The sequence below is a fragment of the Petaurus breviceps genome, unplaced genomic scaffold, assembly GCF_028583685.1.
Source record: "Petaurus breviceps papuanus isolate PSGF00001 unplaced genomic scaffold, PetGlider_PUasm1.0 207, whole genome shotgun sequence".
Classification (NCBI taxonomy): domain Eukaryota; kingdom Metazoa; phylum Chordata; class Mammalia; order Diprotodontia; family Petauridae; genus Petaurus; species Petaurus breviceps.
In genome coordinates this window covers 17118031-17130585 of record NW_027185850.1, presented here as the reverse complement: position 1 = coordinate 17130585, position 12555 = coordinate 17118031, and positions in this window count along the sequence as shown.

Sequence of the window (12555 nt, the reverse complement as noted above, 5' to 3'; positions counted from 1 at the left end):
ACAATGAAACAATTTCTGGACCTTACATTCTAAAGGCAGAGATAACATATGTACCTGTAAATATGTGCACAAGGTAGTTTGGGCGAATAAATGGACTATGGGCTTATGGTTTTAGTCTCTTATTTATGACTTAATAGGGATGAGATAGGGATGAGACCCGTGACCTGTGATTTCACTGACGAGGGTACTGCCATATAAGGACACTCCCTCTACCAAGACAGATTGGCACTTTTTCTGCAGCTTGTGACCTTAGAGAGTTGTCCAGGGCACTAAGAGGTTAGATGACTCAGCCAGTATTACACAGCCAATACTTTAACAGAGGTGAGATTTGAACCTGGCTCTTCCTCATTCTAGGGCAGCATTCCTGGTGCCATATTGTCTTTAGGGCACACATGGTTAATCAATCTGGGAATCTGTTTTGCTTGATTATGCTTATATAATACGAGGGTTCTATATTTCTTTCTTTTTTCAGTGGGTGGGGGGAGGTGGGAGGAAGGAAAAAAATAAGTGCTTTGTAATTTTAAAATATATTTAAAATATGATAAAATAAATTCCTCCTTATCAGTCTCATTGTTGCCTGGAGATGGCTCTGGGTGGATAGAATCATAGATTTAGAATGGGAAGACACTTAGGTGGTCACTGAGTCCAACCCACTCATTTAATAGATGAGGAAACTGAGGCCCAGAGAGAGGTTGCATGACTTTTACAAGATCAGGCAAGTAGCAAGTATTAGAGGTGGGAGTCAGGCCCAGAGCCTTCCTTTCAGCATTGAGCCTTCTTCACCCTGAGCCACACTGCCTCACAATACCACTGAGTTCAAGATCTTGCAGATTCCTCCAAACTTGAAGTATGGACCCAATGATGGATTAAGCATCTCTTGTCCCAAGGATAGCTGAAATATACTCAAAGAAACTCATCTCCAGTTTGGCCACAGATTACAATATTTCTGGCCAAGGAAAATCTTGAAGATCATCTCTAAATTATGTGAAGGCAGGACAGTGCAGTGGAAAGAAAACTGACCCTGTGTCAGAGAACCTGGGCTAACATCCTGTCCCTGACCTATCTATGTGAGCTTAGAAAAGTCACAAGTTCCCTGGATCTTATCTGTGAAATGAGAGGGTTGTATTACCTTTTGAGGGTCTCCTTCCAGCTCTAGACCTATGGTTCTGGCCTCTTTATGTTGCTATCTCTTCTTAAAGGAGCTGGGGCTGGGAAGAAAGCCAAGAATCTTGGAGTCTCGCTCTTGGAATATGCTTCAACATTTGTCCAATTCAAACTCTTATAATAATACCAACAACCTACTCTTTCTGGTTTATTTTATGTAACTCCCCACTCTACAATCCAGACAAACTGGCCTTCTGCTGTTTTATGCATAGGACGCTCTATCTCCAATTTCCTTCCTTCTGCATGGGTTATACTCAATACTTAAAATTCCCTCCCCCTTCACTTTTATTTCTTAGACTGACTATCTAGTTACCCCCAACACCCAGCTCAAACAATACTTCTTAGATAAGACCTTTCCTCATGCCTCCAGGTGCTAGTCTCCCTTCTCTCCCCAGTGCCAACAAAATTACTTTGAGAATATTTTGCATATACTTATATGTGTGTATAAAGGTAGGGGGAAGTGACTCCCATTCCTTAGCTAGTGATTTAGTCACAGAAGGCCAGAATGTTATTACAAGATATTAATTAGGTGTTAAACTAACTGTAAAGGATGAATCCATGCCTAGATCCATTTATGAGGTGTGAATGCCTCTCTGGTTGGGTCAAGAAGAGAACAGCATGATTAGCTGAGCAAACAAGCTAGCCATACATGCCTTTGGGGGCTTTACATAGCTGAGCTGTAGATGAATTTCAACAGTTTGATCCTGAGAATGGGAGACAGTATATTTAAGGATCCCCCTGGAGGAGGAGATCTCAGGGGAGGAAGACTTTTTCTTCTTCCCTCCCCCTCTCCTTTATCATCCATATAGTTGTCAAAGGGAGCCATTGGACCAGTAGGAGCCACAGCATACAGTGGGAGGTAGTGACGCACATTCTAGATAGATTGTCTTGTCACTCATGGAGGAAGCACCCAAGGAGTGGGAACTTTGGCAATTAAAAGTCAAGTTTAGGAGAGAACCAAACCTGGGGAATTGTGTGAAGACTCAGCAGAGAGAGACAGTACTTCCAGCTATGCAGCCTTTGCCACACATTCATCCTTCATGTGTGTCTTGATGCCATTGTGCTCTCAGTTCGATCCTGTTCCTCCTACTGATGCCATGTGTATTTCTGGGAGAGCACGCCCAAGGTCTGTGGAGGAAATGTTTTATGACTATTATTCTTGCTGTGCCATTTAAACAAATTCCTTTGCTGAAAGGTCATTTATTCTACTGGCTGATTGTTGATGGTGAGCACGCCAGTTGGGGCTTGTGGACAGTAATTTCAGATGTATAATGTCATAGAGAGTGGTCAGCCCCCTGGGGTCCCAACTTGAGAATGCAAGATGAGATGAGTAACCCCAAAGGGTGCTACTTATACATGTTTTCTCTCTAGATTATGAACTCTTCCAAGTCAGGGTCTTTCATTTTTCTTTATATTTATGGTACATAGTACTGTGTTGGCACATATCAGGTAGTAAGTGACTTAATTAATTAATTCAGCCATTCATTACAGACAACTGATGGTTAGGAAGTATGATTTAAGTTAAAATCCAAGCCTAGCAGGAGGGTTAAGTGTCAGGACCTGTTCCACTACTCCCCTGCTCAGTTCTTTTTCCAGTTGTGTTTAACTGGGATGATACTCTGACATTTGCCATCCCCAAGTATTAGGAAGGAGTGGAATCACCACATCACCTTGTCTCCATACTAGGGCTGGTGCTTTGTGTCTTCTCCTTGGACAGAAAATACTTCTGTACTCAACAGGAAATCTGGGACACATCTCTCATGTCTACCTCTTTCTCCATCTGTCTCAGACTGAGGGAGACACGCCTGTTCTATTGTACTAATAACAGTGTTAGTCCTTTCCAGTCAGGTATATAAAAGATGACCATTCAAAGCAAGACAGAATGGGAGGTGTAAAATGAAGCCAAGGCTGGGTAAGACTGGTCCCCTCAGCAGAGGCAGAGAGAATGAGGGCATCCCTGATCCTACAATGGCCAATTATGGATGAATTTTGGAAACAAGACCCTTGAGTCCATCAAACCAATGAGCCTTCTCTGTTCCCATTCTGGCACAGGATCACACCCACTGTGTTTCACTCTAAACTCATTTGCGGCAGCATGGCATAGTAAATAGAGCATTAGATTTTGAGTTAGGAAGATCTGGGTTCAAATCCTGACTCAGACAAGTAATTGTCATTCAGTCATTTTAGTAGATGACTTTCTGTGACCCAATTTTGTTTTTTCTCGGTAAAAGTACAGGAGTGGTTTGCCATTTCCTTCTCCAGCTCATTTTACAGATGAGGAGCTGAGGCAAACAGGGGTAAGTGACTTGCCCAGGGTCACACAGCTAGTAAGTGTCTGAGGCTGGATTTGAACTCAGTTCTTCCTGACTCCAGGCTTTGTACTCTATCCACTGTGCCTCCTAGTCACTCTCAGGCAAGTAACAGACACAATAAATGCTTGTTGAATTGAACTACTAGCTCTGTGAGCCTGGGGAACGATTTTTAGACTTAGTTTCCTCATCTGGAAAATGGGAATAGTAATAGCACCTACTTCGCAGGGTTGTTGGGAAGATCAGATGAGAAATTTGTAAAACATTTTGTAAACATCAGAACATCAAAGCACCATGGACGCATCAATGATGGTGGTGACTCCCATCGTTATTGTCACACAGCTTTGCTTCATCTCTAATTGACTCTGTATCATACTCCCCTGAAACAGCTCTTCCTAAACATCTCCTTTGCCCAAGCCCCCAGCTTGACTCCCTCACCATCCTTGTTTCCTCACGATCCTTTGTCTTACTTTTTTGGGAGCGAGGCCATCACTCTAGAACCTCCCCCCAAAACTCCTAAAACTTCTTTATGGAGGGGAGGTGGGCTCAGACTGGATGATCCCAAAGCACTTGACAAAGAGACAAAGTCTCTCATGACATTTTTTATGTAAAACAATAAAAAGCAGTAAAACCAAAAATCCCAATAAAACAATAAAACTAGTTGGATTTTGGATCTGGTTGAATAACACCGTGCTCCGTCAGCAGCACTCAGGATGAGTCCGATCACCTGAAATCCCATCATTGCTGAGTTTTTGATACTCAACGCTTCTCATCCCCCTTAGGTTCTTCTTGACTGGAGGGCTGAGGAGTGGAAATAAACTCCTCCCAAAGCTTTCCTTCACGGAGGGCTCAGATCAGAACTCTCCAGGCTGCTCCATTTTCCATCAGCATGTCTGCTTGGTTTCAGCGCCAGGGAACATCATGCCCCTGCATCATGTCCTGCCCCCACCTTGATTTTCATCTCCTTTTTTGGGTGCTCTCCTTTCCCATTTAATTGTAAGTTCCTTGAGGGCAGAGATTCTCTTTTGTTGTTTGTATCCCCAGATCTTAACACTGTACCTGACATATGGTAGGTGTTGTTGTCTGTTCTTTGTTCTTGAAGAGGACCAAGGACATCACGAGAGTGACATCTTGACTTACTTGAATTGGATTTCAGTGAGGAAGAACTGCCAAAGATGTCAGCCTCACTTTCTTCTTTAGAGTCACTGAAGTCCAATCCCAGACCATAGTACGTATTTAATAAATATAGAGGCGGCGAGGTGATTCAGTGGACATGTGTCTGGAATTAATGGCTTGCTGTCTCTTTGGAAGGATGTCTACATAGGAGTATCCTAGAGACCTGTGCTTGGCTCTGGGTTTTTTTAAACAATGCTACCAATGACTTGAATAAAGGCACGGACAGCTTGCATATCAAATTTAACAAAACAAAACAAAAAACTCCAAGAAATTGCTAACACACTGGATGACAGGACCTGCAGATTAGTATGAAAAGGATGTTGGGATGAACCAAATACAATGGAACTTAACAGGGCTACTACAGTGAAGCCATGTACTTGGGTTCAAAATATCAACTTCACAAAACATTGATGCCGATGATCTCACCTCCTACGTCACTGAGAAAACTGAGGCCACCAATTGCGTGCTCCCTCGTCTCCCCCCACAAACCTCAAAAACTCTCAGTGAAGGATGATGGTACCAATGTCCCTTCCAGTGTGAAATACTACAACCCTACTCTGGCATTCAACCTACCATTAACTAATGGGCAATGTGGTGGATTTGGCATTGGATTTAAACCTACCTTCTCTGAAGGAGAATTGGCAATTCTCCTGTTCAAGACTAATCCCTCTACTTTGGCCTCTGAGACCTTCTCTTTCTGATGAGAAGTGGCCTATCACAATGGAAAAAAATACTAGACTTAGTGTTAGGAAATCTGAGTTCAAATTCTATATCCGAAAATTAGCTGTGTGGGAACTTAATTTCTATTAGCATTCATTCTTCATCTGTAAAATGCAGATAGCACATTACCTCTTTCATGGGGTTATTGTGAGGAAAATGCTTAATGAACATTGAATCCCTCCTCCTAGGGCTGTTGTGAGGATCCAAGGGGATAATATTTACAATTATTGGCTTCACTGATGGTTCTTTGTGTGACTTTCAGTCTCTGTCTCTGTGTGTTTGTCTCTGTTTGCCTCCATCTCTATTTCTGTCTCCATAAAAGCAGCCCCTCTCCCTTTCCCTGCCTTCCCCATCCACAACGGAAACAAATGTTTGCTTACACCCTTTTATCCCATAAGATGTTGCCCATATCTCTTCCTCTTCACTGCCAACACTTAGAAGGCATACCTTCCTTACGTTGCCTTTACTTCTTCACCGGCCACTTACTTCTCAGCCTCCTGTAATCCGGCTTCCTTCCTCTTGTCCCTACCACAATGCCTTCTTGAAGGTCACCGGTGGTCTCTGCATGGCCAGATATGATAGCGTCTTCTTAGTCCTCTGATATCTCTGCAGCTTCTTCACCTCCTCCTTGATGCTGTCTCCCTTTCAGTTTTGGCGACTGTGCCCCCTCCTGGCCCTGGCCCTCCTCCGATCTGTCTGACCACTCCTCCTCCAGCCCCTTCCTAGGCTTCTTTCTCCTCCACCTAAGTGATGATGTCTCTTGGGGATCTGTCTTCAGCCCTCTCCTTTCTACACTGTCTCCTTTGGTGATCTTGTCTCCTCTCGTGGTTTCCTTTATGCTGTTGATGCCTTCCTGACTCCAGACCCTCTGTCCAGAGGGTGTCTCATTCTTAATTTCCAGCTGTCCCACAGCAGAGTGTTGTGGTGGTCAAATGACTTACTGGCTTTTTAGTAACACAACCTGGGTTTCCATCCCTGTTCTTCTACTCACTACCTAGGCCACCTTCGGCAAGTCAGGTGACTTAGCCTCTCCTGCCCTCAGTTTCCTCATCTGTAAAATAAGGGAGTTTGCTTAAGATGACCTCTAAGATCCCTTCCAGACCAAGATTTTGTGATCTCCATCTAGCTGTCCTGTTTGTACCCACAATTCAATGTTTCTAAAGTTCTTGCAATCTCCTCCCCATGGTCCCCAAGAAGTTAAATGACTTAACCAAGGGTCATCTAGTTGGAGTGTATTGGTGGCAAGACTTGAACCCATGTTTTCCTGATTGTGAAGCTGGCTCTTTATCTCCTTCTATACCATCATAGAACGGGGAGGGACCTCAGAGGTCAGGTGGAATAGTGGTTATTGAATGAATGGATGGGTGAAAGGAAAACCTCAGGAGTCTGCTGACCATCACCTCCTTTCTCTCTCACAGCCACACCTGCTAGGTCTGCACGTGCGGGAAGCTGGTTCTTCTGACCTTTTCCAATCCCTTATGTCAGACCCCATGCTCTGAAGGGGGCAGAACAGGGCTCTCCCACTGGGGCCAGCCCATGCAGGACATCATGGAAGGGCAGCTGAATTAGTCAGGGGAGAACTCCCGGTCTGTTCCAGGAGCCAGCAATAGTGAGGCTGGAAGTAAGTGGAGGAAGCCAGAAGAGAGGGACAGGGCTCCAAGGAGACTCCCGCCTGGGATGGAGGCCAGCTCAGCAAAAGAGAATGGCAGGTGTGGCAGCCGCTCCCAGAGGGAGGGGGAAGGAAGGCAGGTTTGAGAGCCCTTTAGACACCTCTGGAGTTTGGAGCAGATGGCGGGGCTGATTAGTGGGCATTCGTGACCCACACAAACATGTGCATAGAGAGCCTACTAGGTGCCAGCTACTGTGCTAAGGGCTTGTAAAGATCTCATTGGACCCTTACAATAAATCCAAGAGGGAAACTAAGGCAGACAGAGTTTAAGTGACTTGCCTAGGTACACACCACTAGTACGAGTCTGAGGTTGGATCTGAACTCAGGTCCTCCTGACTCCAGGTCTCTCACTCTGTCCACTGAGCCTCCTCTAAACATAACCCAACACAATGCAATATAACACTGACAGGGCAAATCACAAAATAGAATAGCTCCATAAACCAGTAAACACTTAGTAGGCACCTACTGTATGCAGAATACAATGCTTTGTTTGAGGGAGAAGCCAAGTTTAGAAGCTTCCGGTAGAGTAGAGGATTGGACTCAACCCGGATAACTTTAATACACAATGTTATTTGAAGAGGCATTGGGGAGTTCCAAGGCACAAAGATGATATAGAAGAATGAGTGTTGGAGGACCTGAGTGCGAATCTCACTTTTGTCTCTTCTACGAGTGTGACTTTGGGCAGGTGCCGTTTCCTCTTCTATAATTGAATTAAACGCTGCCGACTCAGTTTCTCGGATCATGAATCATTTCACTGAGCCTGCTTCTTCACCTCCCCAGGGAATCCTCTGGTCTATGGCAGAAGGTCTTTACTAAGGTTGGGAAGGTGGGGGGGGGGAGGTGTCACCGAGAATAATCTCATTTCTTTTGCTCTTCAGTGCTGACAAACCATTTTCCAGGTGGTGGAAAACATTATTATTCCTGTTTCCCAGATGGAGAAAATGAGTCTTTTAAGTGAAGTGAATTGCAAGGCCCATGCAACTTGTATGCCCAAATCCCAGCTCAGACCCAATCTGAAAAGTTTTGATTGAGCACCTACTATGTGCCAAGGACTAAGGACACAAAGAAGAAAGGGGGAAGCGTCCCCTTCCCTCCAGGGGCTTCCATTCCTCTGGTTTCTGGTCCTCTTTCCACTGTTCTGGACGAGGAAAGGAAAAGGAAGAGGAATCCCCGGCACCCCGCCCCCACTCCCTCCCGTTGTGAAAAAAAGCCTTTTTCCTTTCTTTTCTCCCCCCGCCCCCAGCAGCTGGGAAATAGTGTTGGGGCTGCTCCTGGTGCCACAAACACAGCTGGGGGGGGGGGGACATACATGCCTGTAGAAGAATAAGCATCCAAATAGCCAGGAGATGCATCTCCTCGAGGCTGGAGGGGCGGCAGGCTTGGTGGGAGGGAGCTGTAAACATCCTGTTGGGGCTGGCCAAGGACGTGTGGCCTCTGGGACGTCTCTCCAGAAGAAGGATGCAGGGGGTGGTGCTGGCTGAGGCTGGGAGTGTATGCTTTAGGGGAATGGCTTTTATTTTTAAGTACAGGTCTGAGATTCTGGGATTTGGGGATTCTAGGTCATGGAGGAGACACTCCAGGACCTGTATGGACAAAAAGCTGATAGCAAGGAAGGCACAGAGAAGGCTTTATTAGTCTGCAAGAAAGCAGATGGTCTTGATCTGGAGTCTGAGGATCTGGGTGAGAGTGCTAACTCCAGTACTTACCTGTGTGACACTGAGCCAAGAACTAACCTCCCTGGGCCTCATTTGTAACATGACAGTTAGATTGGGTAACCCCTAAGATCTTTTCCTGATCTAAGAATAATAATAATATTTATATTAAGGCATTTATACAGAGCTTTGAGGTTTCTAAAGCGCTTTACATAAATTATCTCAATTGATCTATCTAAATCCTGTAATCCTTTGGTTTACATTCTAAAAAAAAACCCAAAACCCAACTACCCCAGACTGAATCTGTAGCCATCTGGCCCAACCAGTGCCTAAATGAGAATCCCATCAACTCACATTCACAAAGTGCTTTGTGTTTGCAGAGTTCCTTACATGAATTTAATTAGCAAGGTTTTACCTTAACCCATCAGGCTCAGACTCAGCATTCTGCTTTGGGACAGCAAGAATAATTAATAATAACCACAGCCAGCATTTAAACACATTTTTTTTTGTTCTATCTTTCAGACCTGAATTAAAGGAGCTATCATTACCCCCCCTTTTGCAGATGAGGAAACTGAGTCTGGGAAAGGCCTTACCCAGGGTCACTGAGTGAGAGTCTGAAGCAGGGTTCGCACTGAGGTCTTCCTGACTAAAGTAAGCACCTCCACTGAGTCCCTAAAAAATGGTTCTTCTGGTGCTGCTTGCGATCGTCAGAGGCATCACCTGGGGAAGTGGCTCCCTTTGCCCATGGGATCTTCCCGTCTGACTTGCAGCTGAAGCCTTCCCCATTAAATTGTGAGCTCCTGAAGAGCAGGGGCGAGTTGACTTCTATTTGTATTCCTGATGCCTTAGCATGGAGCTGGGCACCTTACAAGCACTCAGGAAAGACTTCATTCATTCATGCATATTCTGTGTGACCTTGGACCAGTCATTCTCCCTCCCCTCTGTGTCATTTTTCTGATCCGGACAATGAAGGCATTGGATGGAATGAATCTTCCAGAGCCAAGCCCCATGGTTTGGCCATAGTGGGTGCTCAATAAGCCTTTGCTGCTTTGCTTTTCTAATGAAATCTCAACGTGCAGGGTGGGTCACCTGAACTCTTCAGGGAGTCATGGTTCGGATTTGAAGGTCTTCTTCTTAACTCTCCCCTTCATCTATTGTGTGGCAAGGGGAAGGCCACGTATGCCTGGGCAGCCAGATTCAGGCCTAATCAGAAGAGTTAGTCAGTCATTGCCCATTGGTAGGGGAGTTCAAGGAGCATTTAAGATGGAGGCACTGGACGGGGCCTGGAGGTTAAAGGCCCCCAGCACTCGTCTGTGAAGTGATCAACAGTGAATATTAATTACATCCTTACAAAGTGCCAGGTCCCAAGCTAGGCACTGGGGATCTTGTGGAAAGGAGAGTTTGGGCCCAGTATAAGGGAAAACTTTCCAGCAGTGAGAATGTTTCCAAAGTGGAATGGGCTGCATCAGGAGGTAGTGAGGTCCCTGTCACTGGAGTGCTAAAAAGGAAGGCTCAGTGACCATTTGTCAAATCTAAGGTAGTGAGCTGAGACTTTTGGAATATGGGTTCAAAGAATACAGATCCAGAGCAGGGCTTTTTGGCCTGGGGTCCATGGATGAAGTATGAGGATGGGTGTCAAGGCTTCTGTGAAACTGTGCGGGGAAAAGTGACATCTCTCTTTTGACTGACCTCTAACTGAAATTTAACGTCCCCTTCAATTGTCTGAATGTGTTCTCCAGGGAAGGTCTTTGGACTGCACAGGGCTGCCAAAGGGCTCCACGATAGAAGAGGGTTAAAGTGACCATCTGGTCCAACTGCCTCATTTTCAGATGAGGAAACTGAGGCTCAGGGAGGCTGCTGAGTTACCCAAAATCACATACTGATAATAAATGTCAGAAGCGGCGTTGGGATTTTCCTCCTCCTCCTCCTCCTCCAGCTTTTCCTCCTTCTCCTCCTCTTCCTCTTTCTTCTTTTCTTCTTCTCTTCTCCCACTCCCGGCTGTATGACCTTGGGCGAATTTCTCGCCTTCTCTGGGCTCCAGCTTCTATAAACAGAATACAAGGAGGCAGGAGTAGGTGGTTTCTGCAGTCCTTTTCAATCCCTGAAGTTCTGGACTATTTCCCCCAGGATTATTGTGTAGCTCAGATGAGAAAATGATTATAAAGGGTTTTGCAGATCTTACAGTGGAGTAAAGACACGGTCCCTGGTCATCTCAGTGTCAGAGCCTGCCTCCTCTTCCCCTTCACTGGTGTGGTCACTTCCTCACTGATGCCCTCACGGCTTCCAGAGGTCAGGTCACTGGCTGTCCAGGGCCATAGAGTTGAAGCTGGAAGGACTCATCCTTCTAACCCACTCATTTTACTGATGAGGAAAATAAGGCTGAGGAGGTCAAAGTCAGAGCTAGAAGGAACATCAGAAACTGTCTGCTTCAACCCTTCGTTGAACAGGTGAGCAAATGGAAGCTTGGAATGGTCAGACAGCAGCCAAGGTCACTCAGATTCCTAAGTGGCAGAAAGGGGATTGGGACTGAAATCCCCTTGTTCCAAATCCAGGCTTCTTTCTGCTCTACCTAGAGGAGAGTAAGCATTTATCTAGCACTCTCATTGGCCAGGCACTGTGCCAAGCACTTTACAAATATTATGTCATAGCATTCTCACAACTACCCTTGGAAGGAGATGCTATTATTTATTTTCATTTTACATTTAAGAAAACTGAGGAAGATAGAGGTTAAGTGACTTGCCCAAGGTCACCCAGCTAGCATGGGTGCATGGATTTGAACTCAGGTTCAATGCAGTATTTGAACTCAGGTCTTCCTGATTCCAGGACTAGTACTCTATCCACTGAACCCCCAAAGCTTTCACAGAAAAAATGTTTGCCTTTTGGCCAACGTACTAGAGGGCTAGAGGATTGTTCCCTCCTTCTCTGCCCCTTTCCTCATCGGTATAATGAGGTGATTGGTTAGGCTAGCTTGTCCCTGATGTCCCTTTTGACTCCAGATCTAGGTCTTTTCTAGCTCCACATCCATTATCCTAAGTTATTCCCTCTCTATGAGCCCCAATTTCCTCATCTGTCAAATGGGGGCATATTACTTGCATGGTTTCCCTCCCAGGGATGTTGCAAGGAAATGGTTTCATTGGTTTCATGTAATTTGTCTTTTGGGTTCAGTTTGGGATGGATGACCACTGAGGTCCCCCTCAACCCGGGAATTCTTTGAATTCTATAATCCTTTAAGAATTATTCCCAATGGATATGTTGGACTTGCAAAGGACAAAACAGATTCTCCCCTATTTTAATGAAGAAAAACACATCTCCTGCCTCTTCTGTCTTAAAGAACCACTTGAAAGGCAGGAGTATCATGGTGACACTCTCCCTGCTAAGTTAGGGTGACCCGTTCCTTATTCTAGCCAATCCCATTTATCCTTCTGATTTCTCAAGAACAAGTCCTGGTGTCTGTTCCCTGATCTGATGGTGCCTGCCCACACCCCCTCCCCAATCCACTTTCCCACCTCAGACCTGCTCCTTAGTCTACTCCCCATAAGACATTTGGAGTGCAGTATGCAGATGAGAGAGAAGTCCCCTCCCCCACCCCCACTCCCCACCAGGTCCCTGACTGATGTAACGCTCGGCTTTCGGCATGGGCAAAAAATTCATGTGCCAAAGGCACATGGAGCAACATGATAGAGAAAACAGAGAGATAGTCTCTGTGTCTGGAAGACCCAAGTCCAAGTTCCATCTCTGACATTTTGGCTGGGTGACTCTGGGCAAGTCACTCTGGCTGCCTCAGTCTCCTAAACTGTAAAATGGGGATAATAATGGCATCTCCTTCCCAGGGCTGTTGTGGGGATCAAATGAGAGAATATCTGTG